The 20,156-nt window shown below is 40.8% G+C and overlaps 1 long non-coding RNA gene across 1 annotated transcript; it reads right to left on the bottom strand.

The window, feature by feature from the left end:
- Window positions 1–1,525: 1,525 nt before the first annotated feature.
- LOC137371200 (uncharacterized) lies at window positions 1,526–19,294 on the bottom strand. Its single transcript, XR_010975193.1, has 4 exons — window positions 19,068–19,294; window positions 14,933–15,024; window positions 14,690–14,764; window positions 1,526–3,063 (listed from the first exon to the last, which is right to left on the bottom strand). It is a non-coding gene; the product is annotated as an uncharacterized lncRNA (long non-coding RNA).
- Window positions 19,295–20,156: the final 862 nt, after the last annotated feature.

Genomic DNA, 20,156 nt, shown 5'->3' on the forward strand with positions numbered 1-20,156 from the left:
AGCTCATCAGATTTGCATAAGTTACTAGTGCTTCAAATTGAGTAGAGCACTGAACAATGGGAGCAAGGGGGCATTTCAGAGCACCGGGTAAGAAGACATTGGTGCCCGAGGGTCAGGCGTGTAGGGGAGGTAAAGAACAGAGGTGCCTCGATTATCTTTTAAACTGGCAGCCTTCCATTCCAAATGAACATTGCACAGCTGGAGCATTGCTTAAGCACTCCACCACATTATGGTGCAGTCACCTCATATAAGTAGAACTTAGTGCCTGAAGAGACTGAATCTTCTGTTATACTGTGTATATGTAAAACCTGCAGGATATTGTGTACCAGAAATAACAGTTACTCATTTTGGTTTTAAAATATGAACTAACACACTGTTATATCACCTGTGGGACTTAAGTATGGAACCCAGCTCAGACAGATGCATTGAAAGTCTTCTCTTTCAGCAGTAAAATAATTTTGGTAGTCTTAATCCAGTTCATAGAAAGAATCTAACCATCTCCCCTTGACGTTCAATGGCACTACCATTGCTGAATCCCCCACTATCAACATCTTGGGGGTCGCCATCAACCAGAAACTGAACTGGACCAGCCACATAAATGCTGTGGCTACAAGAGCAGGTCAGCGGCTAGGAATTCTACGGCAAGTAGCTCACCTCCTGTCTCCCCAATCCCTGTACACCATCTACAAAGCACAAGTCAGGACTGTGATGGAATACTCTCCAATTGCCTGGATGTGTGCAGCTCCAACAACACTCAAAAAGCTCGACAATATCCAGGACAAAGCAACCGCTTGATTGTCACCCCATCTAACACACTCATGAAGGGTCCTTTGACAGCACTTTCCAAACCTGTGACCTCTACCATCTAGAAGGACAAGGGCAGAAGATGCATGAAAACACCACCACCTGCAAGTTCCCCTCCAAGCCACACACCATCCTGACTTGGAACTATATTGTCGTTCCTTCACTGTTGCTGGGTCAAAATCCTGGAACTCCCTTCCGAACAGCACTGTTGGTGCACCTACACCCCAAGGACTGCAGCAGTTCAAGAAGGCAGCTCACCACCATCTTCTCAATGGCAATTAGGGATGGGCAATAAATGCTGGCCAAGCCAGCGATGCCCTCATCCCATGAACGAATTCAAAAAAAAGTGAGTTCATCACATAAAACTGTCCTAAATTTGCAGAAAACTAGTAATCTAATTCAATAGGGCCACAAGGATGACGAATGTAGGAAATCGACATGTTGCACTGTGGAGTAGGGTGAGCTGTGCTATGGTTAGGTTTAGAATATGTTGTTGAGATAGAACAACCAAAATATAAATCATTCTTTCATTATATCTGCAGTTATATCTGAATGTGTGCAATCATTTGTTTATGAATCCCTCTCTTCCTTACTTGCTACAGCCTAAATAATTCTGAGTACTATTCTGTAAGCTGCTGAAAAGAGGTGCAATTCTTTAGAGCAGTAAAAGTGAATATTGACCTTTTCTGTCCTAAACAGAGCCTTGTTTTCATTAAGTGCTCTACCATCCAGCTGAGAACTGTTGTATGGCCTTTAGGAGTAATGTCCCTTTACGATCCTAGTCTGCTATTGAACTAAGTACCAGGGTGCAATCATTTGACTTGAAACCAGGGTCACTCTGCAACTGTAACACCCAGAGTAAGATTCTGTAAATAGTTTGCTCTGTACATAATAGTGTAACGGTAATAAACCTGTTTGAGATCTTCAACTAACTGGACTCCATGCATCTCATTTATGTTCACCAGACCACATAAAGAACTCATTACAAGAACTAAAGAAAATAACAAAACTAAGGCAAATTAGATCAATGCAATCCGAGAGCTCAAACTTATGTAACACACGTTGGAAGTGAGTGACATTTGAATTACTGGGTTTCTATTTTGTGTCAAAATATATATTTGAATTTTTACTATCCCTTGTTGCATGTAATTTTCATCTTCAGTATTCCTGAAGCAGTTTCACACACTGGAAATGCATAGCAGTATTTCAAAGTTGAGTATTCACCGTGTACTCAATATTCCCTCTAGCAAAAATAATGGAGGCAAAATTGTGGGAGTCAGGCATCTAAATTCCAGAAAACTTTGCATCGGGAGAACCAAAGACTGAAGCTTTATGCTATTATGTTATTTTTAATGACTTTTTGCTATACAGTTACACTGCTCATTTAGAGCAAATGCAGCAACTATTTTGCACCCGTTATGTCCCACGAATCATAATAAGGTGAATGACCAGCTAATCTTTTTAGTAGCATTTATTGTGCGTGAAATGTAGGCTGATACTAGAGAACCATCTGCCCTTCAAGTATCGCCATGGGATCTTTAACATCCACCTGACCAGGCAGATAGGTTTAACATCATCTGAGGGTTTGCATGTCCAATGACACAGAGCTCCCTCAGGACTATATTGGAAAGTCAGTCTAATTGTGCACTCAAGTGGCGCTAAGCGGCCTGAAACCACAGTTTTTGACACTGAGGAGGCTGCTGTCAACTGAACAAAGTTGATCTCATCTACAAAAATAAATTTTTATAGCATTCAAAATTATTTTTTACAAAGCAACTTCCAGAAAATCGCTTAAAATGCGGGATTTGTCTTTTACTTATACAAAATACATTAAACAGCTTATGCAATTCTATATACACATAGAAAATATAATTTTAATCAATATCTATTATCTCTAAACCATCATTTTCATTCACATAGGACACAGATTCCACCATCTTCTCTCTAAATACTCCTGGATATAATTTAGTGTTCGGCTTGGTGATGCTCGATTCTGCAGTGGTGCTACCATCTGACCCGCTTTTGACATGTGTTTTTAAAAGGTTTCCTTCAGCAAAACTTTCCACATCTCTTGCACTTTCTACATCCTCCACATGTATATTGTCTTTGTTCATGCCTGAAGCAACATTACAGGATGATTTCCCAGAGCACAGCCCCATCAGGTAACCACACAGAAACACAGTCCGTTGTCTCTTTTGTTCAAATAAGTTTCTTTCAAAAGTGGCGTGTTCTCTTTCCACTGAAATCTCACAAGAAAATCTATTTTTGGAGCGAAAGAAAATCACGATGCATAAGACAAATGTTTTTTACAACTACTAAATTGTGTATTATACACCAATAAGATCACTGACATCTAAAGCAGCAAAATTACATCAGATAATTTTTGAATGTAACATTTCTCTTCCTATGGCTAAAAAAAATGGCTAAGAGATAAACACCCAAAGATAAATGTTTCCCACCCATCCAATGAATAGTTAGTTGAGTGCATCAAGCACTGAGTATGCCTCATGAGTCGACACCAGATAATGCTGGAAGCATGACAGTACTTCAGACGCTTGAGATTACATGATAGGTTCGATTATGTCATTGACCAATCGGCTCAGCATCACTGCATGTTATATTTACTAGAGAGATGTAGGAAAGACATAATTTAGGTCTTAAAGTGCTGTGATGCACAGATATACATATAACCAGATTACTTTGACTATTAACATGAAATAAGAAAGAAAGAGCTTACATATATATAGTGCATTATAATCTCAAGGTCTTCATATCCAAAGTATTACTTTGAAGTGTAACCATTTCTTACATAGCAAGGTCACTTGATGAGATGCATGACCATTAATTATTTGTTCTGTTGGAGAATCTTTGCTGTTCTTTGAATATTGCCATGGTATTGTTAATATAAATCTAAACAAGTATGCGAGACATAGTTTTAATGGGCTGGATTTTGCCATGGGTTTCAGGATGCCAATGTTGGGACCAATAGGGGGTCCCAAGCATACATTTGCTGGCAGCGAGACCAGAGTTGCAATCTTCCAAGAGGCTGCCTCTGAGCTTGCCATCCAATTGAGGATGGCGGGCTCCCAATCAGTGGGCTGGCAGCTCTGGAGCCTCGGCAGCTCTACTGGGAGAGATAGGCATTGCTGAGGCAGTTTGGGGACTGCAAGAACGTCTCAACATGGAGGCGCCCTCAGGGGCATTCAGTTGAGTGAAAAATTATCAGGTTTCGAAGCCGTTAGCGGAGGGGAAACCCCAATAACTGGATCCTTTGGGCCGCAAGTGTGGCCTCTGCCCACGGCCCCATCATTGAGGCAGGGAGCCTCTGACTCCACTGGCCTGCCAGCTTGCTGCAGGGAGGCCGTCTCCCTTGAGCTGATGGCCTCCTCACATCTTCATGGCCGGCCACTCCACCGCCAGCAAAATGCTGGTGAGGCCACAAAATTGGGGCATTAGCTATGCAAATTGGCTGCCCACCTCCATGCAGCGGGGAGCCATCTCAATGTGTCTCCCCACTACTTTTGCGCCCTGCCTCCCCCCCCCCCCCCCCCCACCCCCAGCTGCGAAGCCCACCATTACAGGATTGGGAAAACTCAGGCTAATATCTCATTCAGGAGAATTTTCTGGAATCCCTCTGTGGTCCTCCTTTCATCATTCCAATCAGAAGGCTTCCTAATGGGAAGCCCATTGTTGCACAATTGTTGTTGGCTAAAGAAATGGTCATGCCACAACAAATCCCATAATGATTCCTGGGAACAACAAAAAACAAGAGAAAAGGTTGAAAAAGGGCCCAAAAATGCTCTGACAATTGTTCAGAAACAGCTCTTGGAACATAATTCCCAATGTATCTCTGCCTCTTGGGCACCCACTTTCAATGGGTGGGAACATAAATCAATGTCACATTTAAATAATATCATGGGGACTTCATTAAAATATTAAAGTTAAGTTCTGATGCAATCCAGAACAAGAAATACGTGTGATACACTAAATGGGCTGAGATTTATCTTTTACAGATCTTTGCACCATTTTCTAATTGCATTTGTCCAATTCATCCACCTGTTTATCAAGCGAATCAATTGGGAAATCTAAGCTGCTGTGTTACGAATCAAAAAGGCTCGAATTAGAGTACTCATTAGATAAAGCTGAACCAGATTCTGAATGCAGTCAAGATTACTCTGCAGGAATTGTCAAGAGGTTTCTGTAGAGGAGCAGTTTACAGAAGAGTTTTTTTTTATCAAGGACTGGATGGACTTGTTTACCAGTTCACAGGAATTGTAGGATGTTATTCACAAATTTGGCATGCAGTTCCACCAGACTGAACAGATGGCTGCAATACAAATATTCAATTCTATGCCTTGAATTACCGGCAGTTTTAATAAGGAGCTCCTTTGTTTTGGCCTCAGTGAGTGACCATGTTTAACAAACTACTATCTTAGATGCTGTTGTTTTTCAGAATGTAGTTATTTTTATATTGTACCATTCATATTAATATTCAGTTAATGTGGTTAACAGATTACTGTAATTAAAGTAACCTGCAAGGGTTTTAATATAAATTGCATTAAAAAAATAAATTATTTACTTAATTTTGTACTGTGTTTTGTGCTTCATAAATGGGAGGTGCAGAATACGTGAAAAAAATTAAATCTGTGCATTTTCAGATAAGGTCTCTGGAATAGATATTCAACAAGCAATGCTCCATTTAAACACATCCGCAAAGATTTAGTCAATTAGATGTTAGTAGTTCAAGGCATAGAATTGAATATTTGTATTGCAGCCACCTGTTCAGTCTGGTGGAAATGAGTGCTCAATTTGTGACTAACATCCGAAAATTGCTGTGAACTGGTAAACTCTATAAGGTATTCTGACAACGAACTGCTCGGCACAGAAATTTTAAACACAGTGCGAGGAACCACTGTTAATTTAAGGATTTACAGCAACAATGGATTAAAAATGAGTGCCCATTATAAAGTGGGTGATTTACATTTTAAACAACTTAATTCGTATGTATAACTTTAAAATGTAAACACTACCACACATTAAACTCAAATGTAGTAGAGATCATTATCTCTAGGCTACACTGGTCTTTTCCAATGTAGAGTTTCCAAATCATAATTTAGGATTTGGTTTTCTTTATGCTTGTAAAGAATAAAAAATATATTCATAAAATGATCACAGAAAAGAACAGTCTACCACATTTTCACAGATTCTTAAATCAGATGTGTAAGATCATAGAATCATAGAAAGTACAGTACAGAAAGTAGGTTGTTTTGCCCATTGTGCCTTTGACAGTGCTAAGTCTTCCATTGCAGCAATTCACTCTGATCTCATTTCCATGCTTGTTTCATTTATCCTTCAGTATTTGTAAAACCAGTGAAAGATACCTATTCTTACTGATCCATGTCAGTCTTTTATTATCCCTGTGCTTTCAAATTGCTGGTTAGGAGCAGACATTTTGAATAGAATCCCCATTCTGATGACATCAGCACTCTCCATTCATGATGTCACTGAACGGGGAATTTTATAGAAAATATTTGCTGCCAGGCAAATTAGTTGGAAAGCATAGAAACAGAACCATAAATGCAGGATTGAGAGGCACCAATCACTTTCTCTGTCTCTACATTCATTACAGCATGCTTTGTACTCTCTCCATTCCAATCAAAGACTATCAATATATGCCCTTCTGCTCTGGAATTCTTTCTCAAGACCAATTGACCTAGCTCAATGTCTTCAAAACTCTCCTAAAAATCTAGTTTTTGACAATACCTTAGTATTAATTGCCATTAATTCTTTCATTCTTGCTTAGTGCCCTCTGTCACCTGTGAACCACTCTACAACTTTGATTTGTGCAAGGACTCCTCAATCAAGGGAAGCTTTTGCTCCCTTGATACTGATTCCATCCTCTTGCCTGGCCTCCCACTCAGTCAAACAAGACCATATGGAACCCTCACATCCTGTTTAACCCTGAGCTGAGCTGCAAACTCCATATCTTCTTCTTCATCAAAACTGCTTACGTCCATCTCTGCCACCACCCCTACCTCAGCCCCACCACTACTGAAAGCCATATCCATGCTTTTGTCACCTTTCGTGATGTTTAATCCAATTCTTTTCTTGTTCAAAATCCATAAAAACCCATTTGACCACTAAACCCTACCTATGCATCACTGCCATCCTCACAGACCTACATGGGCTTTTGTTCTCAATGTATTACATCTTAAATCTTCACACTCATCTTCAAATTCCTCTATGACCTCACTATACCCTACCCCTGTAACCACCTCATAAAACTACTTTTAATTAAGTCTTCTCCTCACTGTACCTGACCCCTGAAACCGCCTCAGAAAAAATAATTTTAATCCCATACCCTCAAGTCTTCTTTGCAACCCAACCTCCCTCTGCCCTACCACTGGTAGAGTATAAAGCCTCAGTCTTGCTCCCTGGAACTCCTCCAAAGTCCATCTTTTTGGTGAAGCTTTCAATCACTTCTCTCAAATCTATCTCTTAATTTGTAAAGATGCTGTTACATATTTTGTGTGCTGAAGGCATTATAAAAATGCAAGTTGCCATTCTTGTTGTTTCCCCAGCATCCTAATAAGATCCACATTTAAAACCCCCTACTGCATTTCTTTAATGCAAAACAAGAAAGAATATCATAGAAATGAATCAGGAGCCAGTCTAGGGATGGGTAAGGGGAAGAATTATGTTTTGAGCACTGATATTTTGCTTTATCGAGGACAAAACCTAATTCAGAGCCTTAGCAAACTGAATAATTAATGCCTCCAGATCATAAGACATAGTGGCAAATGGTAGAGTGTGATTCCTGCCTTCCAGAATTGAAGTGGGCTGACCCCACTGCATTTTCCAGGGTCAGTCTAATTTTATTATTAGGGGTGAGCTCATGGTGGTAGTCCCATGTCTGATTGGGAACTCATTATTTAGGGAGTAAGCACAAAGATATATGGTAAAGGAGTTGTCTACAGTGGGGGGGAAAAAAATCAAAATTTACTGAGAAATAAGCTTCCTGTTAATTTTTGTTAAAGCATCTACTGGGCATTTTAAATCAGCTTTCCTTTTTCTCACTGCCAACAATGCCACTTGTCCATTTTTATCTGTATGTTTGCGGTTCAGTTATAGAAAGAGATGGGAATGATGAACAATTGACCTCCATAATCATTGCTGCCTCATGTAAATAGGCCTGCTAATTTTAGAGCAGGCACTTCCACTATCTTTTGGAATTGACAATGAAAAATTGGCTGGTTGTAAAAATGGACAGGGATCCAGCATTACGGAACTCACCCACCAGCATACCGTTCAAGCGTCACGCTGTGTTACTAGGAAGAGCAAAGGAGGATTTTACTCCTGATGTTTCTCTGCTGAATACAGACAGGTGCATTGTGCTAGAAGTATGATTTGCCTATGATGGGAGGAGAAACCCCTTTCATTTTCCTGGCCTGAGCACCCTCCAAATGCAGGTGCCCCTGACAGAACCTTGCTTGATGTTTGTTCCTTGCAACATTTCATGGGCCACAGGGCAACTGCATTATGATGGTATCACTTCACAGTGCCCTACTATAACATGGACATCCCTAAGCATTTTGAAAGTAGTTAACCATTACTAGAGAGCAGTGCACTGTCTCTTTTTAATGCTGCACCAAGTTTACATTGGAATTTTTTTTATTCATTCATGGGATGTGGGCATCACTGGCTAGGGCAGCATTTATTATTCATCCCTAATTGCCGTTGAATGGTGACCTGCCTTCTTGAACCGCTACAGTCCATGTGGGGTAGGTACACCAACAGTGCTGTTAGGAAGGGAGTTCCAGGATTTTGACCCAGTGACAGTGAAGGAATGGCGATATAGTTCCAAGTCAGGATGGTCTGTGGCTTGGAGGGGAACCTGCAGGTGGCGGTGTTGCCATGTATTTGCTGCCCTTGTCCTTCTAGGTGGGAGAGGACCCGGGTTTGGAAGTTGCTGTCTAAGGAGCCTTGGTGCGTTACAGCAGTGCATCTCGAAGATGGTACACACTGCTGCCACTTTGCGTCGGTGGTGGAAGAAGTGAATGTTAAAGGTGCTAAATGGGGTGACAAACAAGCTGGCTGCTTTTTAGTTTAGAGATACAGCACTGAAACAGGCCCTTCGGCCCACCGAGTCTGTGCCGACCATCAACCACCCACTTATACTAATCCTACACTAATCCCATATTCCTACCACATCCCCACCTGTCCCTATATATTTCCCTACCACCTACCTATACTAGGGGCAATTTATAATGGCCAATTTACCTACCAACCTGCAAGACGTTTGGCTTGTGGGAGGAAACCGGAGCACCCGGAGAAAACCCACGCAGACACAGGGAGAACTTGCAAACTCCACACAGGCAGTACCCAGAATTGACCCGGGTCGCTGGAGCTGTGAGGCTGCGGTGCTAACCACTGCGCCACTGTGCCGCCCTTTTCTGGATGGTATCGAGCTTCTTGAGTGTTGTTGGAGCTGCACTCATCCAGGCAAGTGGACAGTATTCCTTCGCACTCCTGACTTATGCCTTGTAGATGGTGGACAGGTTTTGGGGAGTCAGGAGATGAGTTACTCGCTGCAGGATTCCCAGCCGCTGACCTGCTCTTGTAGCCACAGTATTTATATGGCTACTCCAGTTCAGTTTCTAGTCAATGGTAACCCCTAGGATGTTGATAGTGGGGGATTCAGTGATTGTAATGCCATTGAATGTCAAGGGGAGATGATTAGATTCTCTCTTCTTTGAGATAGTCATTGCCTGGCACTTGTGTGGCATGAATGTTACTTGCCACTTATCAGCCCAAGCCTGGATATTGTCCAGGTCTTGCTGCATTTCTACATGGACTGCTTCAGTATCTGAGGATTCGCGAATGGTGCTGAACATTGTGCAATCATCAGCGAACATCCCCACTTCTGACCTTATGATTGAAGGAAGGTCATTGATGAAGCAGCTGAAGATGGTTGGGCTGAGGACACTACCCTGAGGAACTCCTGCAGTGATGTCCTAGAGCTGAGATGATTGACCTCCAACACCCACAACCATCTTTCTTTGCGCTAGATATGACTCCAACCAGCGGAAAGTTTTCCCACTGATTCCCATTGACTCCAGTTTTGCTAGAGCTCCTTGATGCCATACTCGGTCAAATGCTGCCTTGATATCAAGGGCAGTCACTCTCACCTCACCTCTTGAGTTCATCTCTTTTGTCCATGTTTGAACCAAGGCTGTAATGAGCTCAGGAGCTGAGTGGCCCTGGCGGAACCCAAATTGAGCGTCACTGAGCAGGTAGTTGCTAAGCAAGTGCTGCTTGATTGCACTGTCGACGTCACCTTCCATCACTTTACTGATGATCGAGAGTAGACTGATCAGGCGGTAATTGGTCTGGTTCGATTTGTCCTGCTTTTTGTGTACAGGACATACCTGGGCAATTTTTCATATTGCAGGGTAGATGCCAGGGTTGTAACTGTACGGAACGGCTTGGCTAGGGGCAGGGCAAGTTCTGGAGCACAAGTCTTCAGTACTATTGTCGAAATGTTGTCAGGGCCCATAGTCTTTGCAGTATCAAGTGCCTTCAGTTGTTTCTTGCTATCACATGGAGTGAATTGAATTGGTTGAAGACTGGCAACTGTGATGCTGGGAATTTCAGGAGGAGGCCAAGATGGATCATGCACTTGGCACTTCTGGCTGAAGACTGTTGCAAATGCTAGAGTCTTCTCTTTTGCACTGATGTGCTGGGCTCCCCCACCATTGAGGATGGGGATATTTTTGGAACCATCTCCTCCAGTTAGTTGTTTGGCAAGTCCACTGCCATTCACGGCTGGATGTGGCAGGACTGCAGAGCTGAGATCTGATCCGTTGGTTGTGGGATCGCTTAGTCTATAGCATGTTTAGTTTAGATACAGCACTGAAACAGGCCCTTCGGCCCACCGAGTCTGTGCCGACCATCAACCACCCATTTTTACTAATCCTACACTAATTCCATATTCCTACCACATCCCCACCTGTCCCTATATTTCCCTACCACCTACCTATACTAGGGGCAATTTATAATGGCCAATTTACCTATCAACCTGCAAGTCTTTGGCATGTGGGAGGAAACCGGAGCACCCGGAGGAAACCCACGCAGACACAGGGAGAACTTGCAAACTCCACACAGGCAGTACCCAGAATTGAACCCAGGTCACTGGAGCTGTGAGGCTGCGGTGCTAACCACTGCGCCACTGTGCCGCCCACATGCTGCTTACACTGTCTGGCACACAAGTAGTCCTATGTTGTAGCTTCTCCAGGTTGACACCTCATTTTGAGGTATGCCTGGTGCTGCTCTTGGCATGCCCTCCTGCACTCTTCATAGAAGTGCTAATAAGATGCGTTGTAAGATAACAGTATTGAAATGTGAAAACTGTCATTTCACTTACCTTGCATGGACCAGGAAACCTTTCCTTCACCTTCTCCCAGGTTTGAGTCACAGGTGAAACAGCATTAAATCTCTTTTTACTTCCATCTAGGCTGCTCTGGCAGTACTATTGACTGGATGGTACCTCGCCACTCAGAAAAGATCTACTCTTCTCTGAGGTACCTCCTCCAGAAGAAGAGCCTAATTAGTATTTTGAAATGGTGCTGTTCTGCCTTTGTGGTTTCTTTCTGACATTTCCAATTTTGGATCAATTCCCCTTTTAGGGTGATCAGCAACCTTTTAAGAGCTGCTAACACTGAATATTCCATCCCTGATACATATGCATTTCAAACAAATCTTACATTATCAGTTGATGATTTATTTAAAATAATATTTTGGAAGATGGTCAGCAATAGATGCTGCAGATGCATGCAGTGTGTCCAAAGGAGCACTGATCCTCGTGCCTCTGACAGGACTGCATTAGCATTTACAGATAAAATATTGAAGGAAGATATTAAAGGGTATGAGGAAAGAGCAGGGGAATGACATTGGAGCAGATGGCGATGACTGCCATGGATAAGAAGATTGCAGGTTTGTAAAACGGGCTGCCAATTTGCTCGTGCCTATTTTGCCCTACTACTCTTCACCAGTTTCATCTCCAATAATTCCATCCCCAAAGTGCTAATTGCTGTTGGGTTGTGATTCCACTGTTGCTGTCATCCTTCTGCGACCTTGCAGGAATGACCACTCTTCATGGTGTGTGTCTTTTACTTTCTAACTGTGTGCTCCTTCCCAGTGGGAGGAGAAAGTCAGATGGATAGCTGCTGCTTGTCAATGTATGCTTCTAGAGATGGGTGTGGCCAGGACTTCTTTGTGCTGGGTTAGTAGATGACTGTGCAACTGGAGGTGCTGCAGGTATTGATGCAGTGGCTGACCAGGTCTGTATGTTACAACGGTATCCATTTCAGCAGAGTGCTTAGATGTAATTGAGATAGACATAATCTGTGAGGCATCATCATCTGCCCCAGATCCTGCCGTTCCTTTGCTGCTAGACACTATGCAAAACATCTAAACATCCATGTGGGAGCAGGCCACTGAACAACAATGAAATTGTTGAAGCCTGCATATCCAATTTCAATCTAGTTCCCCAATATGCAGCATCTAGTTTGGTATAGTGAATTAGCCAATTTCAGCTTGGGGATGGAGTGGGGTGCAAAGCACTACAATCAGCATCATCATCCTTGGCAGAAACATCAAAGGAATCAGACCAGTTTAACAGCAAAAACCCAACATTGGGAAGGTGCCTCCCTTGTAGTTCTCATTTCGCACATGCACTGAGCATCTGACATGCTGTTCAAAGCTTTTCAACCATATTATGGGGTTTTTAATGAATCTAGCATACAGCACATGCATATGGTCTGAATGCCAAGAACAGTTCTGGGGCACATTGAACACTCAGTAAAACCACAGCATCCCATAATTCAGATGCTGGTGCCAGATACACAGTGGTGCTATGAGTACCAAGATTGCATTATCAGTCTGTTGCATTACTGTTTCCTGTCAAACATCTCAATGGAGTCAGATTCAATTAGTCACTTTCAGTAATGCATTCCATATCCTAATAACTCTCTGCTGGAAAAAAAAATCTCCTAGCATCGTCCTTTATATTTTTAGTACTAATTGAGAATTTATGCCCTCTTGTTCCTAATTACTACCAAATGAAAGTACTCCTGAACTTCTTGCTCTATCAAACTCTTTTTCATAGTTTTGATAATTGCTATTAAAAGTTTCATTAAGCTGCACTGCTCCAGTAAATCTTGTCATTCCTGGCATCAAACTAGGTAATCTATGTTGCACTTTTTCCCCAAGTCCAATATCCTTTCTGAAAGGAAATTCTGCGCCCATGCACCTGTGGAGCAGGCACACGTCAAGCAAAGTGGAGATGGAAATTTGGGACTTGCACTGCAGACAAGCCAGTAATGCTGAGGAAGCAAGAGGTTCCTGCTGCTCCACAGAATAAGCCTTATTTATGGTCCAGCACATATGTAATAGGGGGCATATCTTTTGGTTCCTGCTTTGTTGCTCGGTAGGCCGAGGATTACGTTGTCACAGAGCTATGACCTTAAAAGGATGCACACGAAAGTACCTTCTGCTTTTCTTAAAGTTGTCTCTACAGTGTTTTGTAGTTTGATGTAACCTCTTTGTTACATTAATTTAAGTGTATTTTTTTAGACTTTCCAGAAGTCAATTTTCTTGGCAGTTGCCCTGGAGAAACATCTATTCTCTAGGTGGATGGGTCAGCTAAAATGGATCTGATACCCATTGTGTTGTCACCCCCCACCCCCCTCCACTTTACATTGCTAGGGATTCCCAGGAACTCTCTAAGGAGCAGAGCATGACTTCCCCCAGCAATATGTGTCAACCCAAAGCACCCATGTAAATGAAATGGAACATGATTTTCCCAACCTCCCACTTCAATTTCCTGCCAATCAGGCCCAGGACATCCAGATGCAGGGAGGCGCCAAAGAGACTGACTGTGAGCTTGTGCTGGGATCCCATTCAACTGGACGCTCTAAGATGTCAACAAGCCAGAGGAGTCTAACTATAAAATGTTGAATATTCACCCACCATAACTTCAAGCCTTGGAGCCTTCTAGATGGTGATATCTATATTGAACTGCACCTGTCTATCCTGCCCTTATCTGCCCCCACTTGTAGTTTCCTATATTTTCTTCAAAGTTTTCTATGTTGCTAATTTGTTATGGACAAATCTTTGTCATTCCTTCTATGTCCATTTGCAAAACATTGATTTCTATGAAGACCAAGATAGATTGTAACACAGTACATCTTCTCAATCCAAGAAACATCCATTTTCTCCTACTTTCTGGATTCTACCATTCAGACAACCTTCTATCCATATTGTTACTTCACCTTTAACACTATGTGCCTTAACTTTGTAACAAATCTCTTATTTGCGATTTTTTGGGACACTTTCTGAAAGTCCATATATATTGCCTCTATTGCACACCATTTGTGTATGCCCTTGGTAATTTCCTTGATCAATACTATTAATTAATCAAACTTAGTCTGCCTTTGAAAAATATGTGTTGTCTGTCTTCGATTACACAGTTCTCTAAATGTTAATTGATGTTATTCCTATTCATAGTCACTGGCAAAATATGTTACAATGTTAAAATAATGATGGAAGTAAACAAGTTAGATGTATAGTGATAATATGTGGGCGGGAAAATAAAACAGAGGATATGATTATAAACTGCTAAAAGCCACTTCCAATTGAATATATAATTTCTTCACAATGGTCAATGTGTGGAGTAGACTGCCACCTAGTGCAATAAGATGTCACAAAGCTAAACCCATTCTATCGGCTAAATTATTGATCAGATTATTTACAATTAAATGAATGACGAAAGCAAAGGTGTAGATAAAATATTATGTGGTATTTGTGATAATTTTTCAATACTTACAGCTAGGATGACTGTTGAAAAGAATTTGTGATTCTCGCAGCTTCTTCTGTAAGGCTTTTCAAAATGACACACTCTCTGTTGATAAGACAGAAGCATCAGTTTATGTAATTATATATACTCTGAACATCTATTGGAACAATGAACACAACTGAAAACTAACAGTCTTGTGATCTTTTTCCACTTAATTTCCTGTCATATAGGAACAATCTTTATGAAAGTTGCCTTTAGCAAACAGAATCTTACTGGTTTAATATTGCAGCAGACAATACAATGAAAATCTGGAACCTTCCTGTTTCATCCCTGTGGCTTTCACACATCTCGATCAGTCTCTTTACCTACGGCAACAATAGGAAATAATATTTTAGAATACTGGAATAAATGCACATACAATATTTCTGTCTGCTATCTGTTCTAAACAAATTTAATTGTTAGCTACGGTAGTGTACAATATTTCAATGTGTTACCTTCAAAGAGAGTTAAATGAGTTATTCTAATTCAGCATAAATGGGTTAGATCTCTGAGATATAAGAAAAAGCAATCTGCTGATTTGCTGGGAGTTTTCTCTTTAATACATAGAAAATAAACAAGTAATACATTTTCTAATTCATAACAAGGATTTTAAAATGTATTTTAATCCTAACCTGCCCATTGCCTAATATCAATATTTTTAAAGTGTTATTCACATTTGTAAACCAGTATGGTTTTAATACTAAATGTGTGAAATGTTACTTCTAACTTGAGAAATAACATGATATATCAATTACCTGGATTTAGCCTGAAGGTTCTGAATTTTGCAATAGTGTCTCGACTCCACCACCAAATCTCAAAATTTAATGTGTGAAATAAAATTTGCCGTTGAAAGCCAGGTATCCCAGTATATGATTCCTTGTTACAGTATGACTGCCATATCAAATGTGTCAAAGTACAGGGCTACCAAATTTGTATCAATAAGTGTTCGCTTGTGTTTTTTTAATACATTCTTGTAATGTGGACTTTGCTGACAGGGCCAGCATTTATTGTCCATCCTCAGTTTCCCTGAGAAAGTAATGATGTGCAGCATGTGTGGCTTGTAGTAGTTTGATACAACTGAGTGACTTGCTAGACCACTCCAAAGGGCAGTGAAGATTCAATCATGTTGGTGTGGGATTTCTTTTTACTGAATGCAAATTCTCAAACTGTCATTGAACTCATATTCTCTGGATTATTAGACAACCTCTCTGGATTACTAGTCCAGCAGTATAACCACTCTACCACCATGTTCTGTGTGCAAGTAATGGTGTTTTTAGTTACAGAGGAATAGAAAATGTGCTGATAATATAATCTGGTTGGCATGAGTGAGCCAGTGTTATGCAATATACCTCACTTGCACTGCTCATGAGATATAACATGAGATACAGCATGTAACATATCAGAGTCTTAGCTCCTCTTACTCATACTTACTACAACACATATTGACCAACTACCTGGAGGACTAAGTGGCCAGTGGGCTAGTACACTGATCCTTCACCTCTGGAACCCTGATCTGAACCCATTCCAGATTAATGGGCATGACGGTCTTATGTGAACAAGGTTTGAGCTGTCTCAATCCAGTTTCTGGTTGGTATGGGCTCACAGCACTACAGCTAATAATTAGCAGTCTAGTTTCTGCCATCGATAAGGATTATTAGTGTGGGAAATAGAAAAAAATCTCTCATATGGAAAAGGATGTTACCCCAAAGGTGGGGTTAAAGTATATTGTTGAGGCAGATTAAGACAGCTTTACTTTTCAGCCAGTTGAGCGAGACCTATTCTGGGAGTGTCAGAAACTGGGTAAAAATTCCTTGTACTGATATTCTTCACCTTGCCAAGCATCCAAAATGAAATTAAATCAAATCCTTTAGTATGTTTGCAATACTATTCTGAAAGAGAATTTTGCATAATGTCATAAAACATTAGTGAAGTGCAATCAGCTTATATCCATCACCTGAATCTGAAAATAAGATGATAGCATTAAAATCATTCCAACATTCATGTTACTTTCTTCTGCCTCCATAAATGCCACCAGTATGATCAGACAGTTTTTCTTCGCTGATTTATGTTGTCATGGCAGCCACCAGCAGGCAGGATATTCCTTGCAGTAAAAATGAAGTCTTGGCAATTCTGATCTAATCACTGCAAGTTTATGGTGTGATAATTCAAAGCTGATTACGAGAAATAATAATGTTCATAACCTAGTATATATAGAAATTAACACCATACCTCCTTATGAGAGGGGTACCATAGCTTCTGTGTTCAATATCAAGGAAACAATATCATTGTCAAGCTTAAATCAACAAGTTTTAAAGGGGTATTTTCAGGGTATGAAATTTTATAGGTGTTCGCCTTCTAATTTAACCAGTGCTGTGATAGCCTCAGGAAGCAGTGCCTGTTGTGGTGATGCTTTGTCAGTCAAGGCTCAGTTGGTAGCAATCTCACCTCTAAGTAATAAGGTTGGGAGTTTAAGTTCTACTGCAGAGGCTTGAGCACAAAATTCTAGGCTGATACTCCAGTGAGACACCATTAGAAGTGCCCTCTCTCAGATGAGATGGTAAACCGCAGCCCTGGCTGCTTTCTCAGATGGATATAAAAGATCCCCTGTTTTGCAGAAGAGCAGTGGAGTTATTTCTGGTTTCTTGGCCAATATTTAGCCCTTTATCGACATTGTAAAAACTGATTATCTGTTGATTGTCAGTTTGCTATTTGTGGGAGTTCCTGTGCATAAATTGGCTGCCCTGTTTCCTAAATAACAATAGTGACTACACTTCAAAAGTACTTCATTGGCTATTAAGCGTGTTGGGACATCTTGATTCATGAAAAGTGCAATAGAATGCAAGTCTTTCATCCTTTTTTGCTATGCTGTATCCACTGCTGTCAGAGATTTTGGCAACTTTCACTAAGCCTTTTCTTGAATGAGCAAGGCATAGAGGGATATGGAATGAATGCTGGCAGGTGGGATTAGTATAGATAGGCATTATGGTCAGCATGGACGCAGTGGGCTGAAGGGCCAGTTTGTATGCTGTATGACTCTATGACTCTAAGTTAACTAAATATAGAGTTTTTTTCATCTGTACACCACTTCTAGAATGCTGGTTATTGTGTTTGTGTTAGAAAGAAAGAATCTTGATGCGCTAATGTGATCTGGTCAGTGTATACTGCTAGATACTCATTGCCTTGAGCTGTTTTTCTTCCCCCAGTCTATAAAAATTAAAATCTTCCATTTTAATACATTGTTTTTGCTATATGTTTTAAAGCCTGGCTCAGGTATAAAATTAAAACCCGATTCGGGCCCGACAACAGCCAACCCGAACCCCACTCAGGCTTGAGTCCTTTAATGTTTTTAAATGCCCGACCCGACCCGAACCTGACACATGTAGTCGGGTTTGGTCGGGTAGCCAAGCTTTACTGCAGAGTGTAGAGTCCAGACTGTGCATTTCCCGCCTTGACGCCCTGAATGTTCATTTGAAGATTAATTCCCGGAGCAAGGCAGCACTGTCCACGTCCAGCTCGACCTGACCCGAGTCCAAATGCTGGACCCAGAAGAGGGACCCGACCCGACCTGAACCCGACACATGTTATTGGGTCTGGTCGGGTAGTCACGCTTTAATATGTTTCCCTAAAACTCTGCATTTATACATCCCTCACGACATCACTACTATGAGGAGATCTGTAGAAACCCATCAGTGACTTGCATTTTTTATCTTCTATTACTGGAGAACCTTCTGATTATGACAAAATTAAAGTAAAATTCACTAAATGCCATATTTAAAAATATTGTGTGGTGTATTTTTATGAAGAAAGATATTTGGGCTGTTAACAATCTCAATTGCACAGGCACACAAATAGATGGGAACGCTGTGGCTGGACATTAGTAAAATTACCATAAAAGTTTGTAGATTGTTTAAAAACACATCTCTTGCGAATGCCAATCAAGGAAGGAAACTAGCCATCTCTTCCTGGTCCGGTTTATATGTGACTCCAATCCCACTCTATGTGCTTGAATCTTAATGCCCTCTGAAGTGGCCTAGAAAGGCACTCAATTGTAAAAGAAAAGAAATAGAAGGACAACCACAACCTTCTCAGGGCAACTAAATATGAGAAATAAATATGGTTGTATTGCCCACATCCGCAGAACACATTTTAAAATTGGTGCTATTTAATCAGTCTACCTTCTAACCTACGTAGTTAAGCACAATATATAATAAACTAAATTTACACAATCTAAAAAAAAATTGTTTTCAGTCTCCTCAGTTGTAGCACAGAGCAGCTAGTGTTAATTTCAAACACTGCTGGAGACTTATCGCCATTCCAATCTTACACTCATTTTCAAGCCTTGTGAATTATATAGAACATGTTCACTCACCTTAGGTCCAGATTTTTTTTCCTTTGGAAGACACTGAAATTTCATTCCTCTTTCTCAACTGATTCTGACATCATAATTTTGTCTTCATCAATTTAAATTCTAATTCAGGAGAAGTAACATTTTCTTTGCTGGATGAGCTCTCATGTCTGTAAATGGATAATATCTGTATACTAATGGTAGGACAGTCTGTGCCCCCTCATAAGGTTTGTTTGGATTCCATGGATACTGTAATAACCTTTTGTGGTTAACCTTGCTAAGGGGAAATTCACTTTTAACAAATACTGGCTGATCTCCGTGACTGAGCATTTAATGGTTTATCATTAACTGAAGCATTCTGTAAAAGATTGAAGTACGTGGCACACATTCAGCCATTGAAAGGAATAATTTGTTCTGTGGCTTTCAGCTAACCTCTGATCTTTCTGGCACACAACACCACATGCAAAGTTAAAGAAAATAAGTGTTGTATATCTGTGAAATTAAATATGGCATATTTGGTAAGAAATAATAGCAGGAAATAGTTACATAGAATTACATCGACTGAATGGCTTAGTATACATTCTATCTGGTCCACCCCTCTTCCTCTTACCCAATCAGTATAACCTTTTATTCCTTTATCCCTTGTGCTTATCTAGCTTCCCCTTAAATTCATCTAAAATTCATCTATGCTATTCACATAGTAAAGTATAGTAAAAGGACCAATTCCAACGTCTGCCAGTGTTTAACAGAAACTCACCTGGATCACTAGCATGTTGATAAATGATATGGTTTAATATCAGCAATTCTCAACCAGGCTGTCTGGGAGGGCTGCCAAGTGGCAACAAACAGAAAATAATGAATTATATCAATCAGACTGTGCATACCTCCTAGCAATTGTTTAAAGAATGGTGCTGGCAATGGTTGAAGGGCATATTGCCCAATTATCTGGGACATTGTTTATGGGAGTGACCTCAGGTAAAGAGTAATATAAATAAATAAAAATATTTCTGGAATTATATATTTGATGATGGTCTTCTTGGGCTTACAAGGATTGTGCTACACTTTTACAAGCTGATTTGTATGTTGCTGAAACTGCTTTTAAGGGGCTTGTTG

This window comes from Heterodontus francisci, chromosome 6 (genome assembly GCF_036365525.1).
Source record: "Heterodontus francisci isolate sHetFra1 chromosome 6, sHetFra1.hap1, whole genome shotgun sequence".
Classification (NCBI taxonomy): domain Eukaryota; kingdom Metazoa; phylum Chordata; class Chondrichthyes; order Heterodontiformes; family Heterodontidae; genus Heterodontus; species Heterodontus francisci.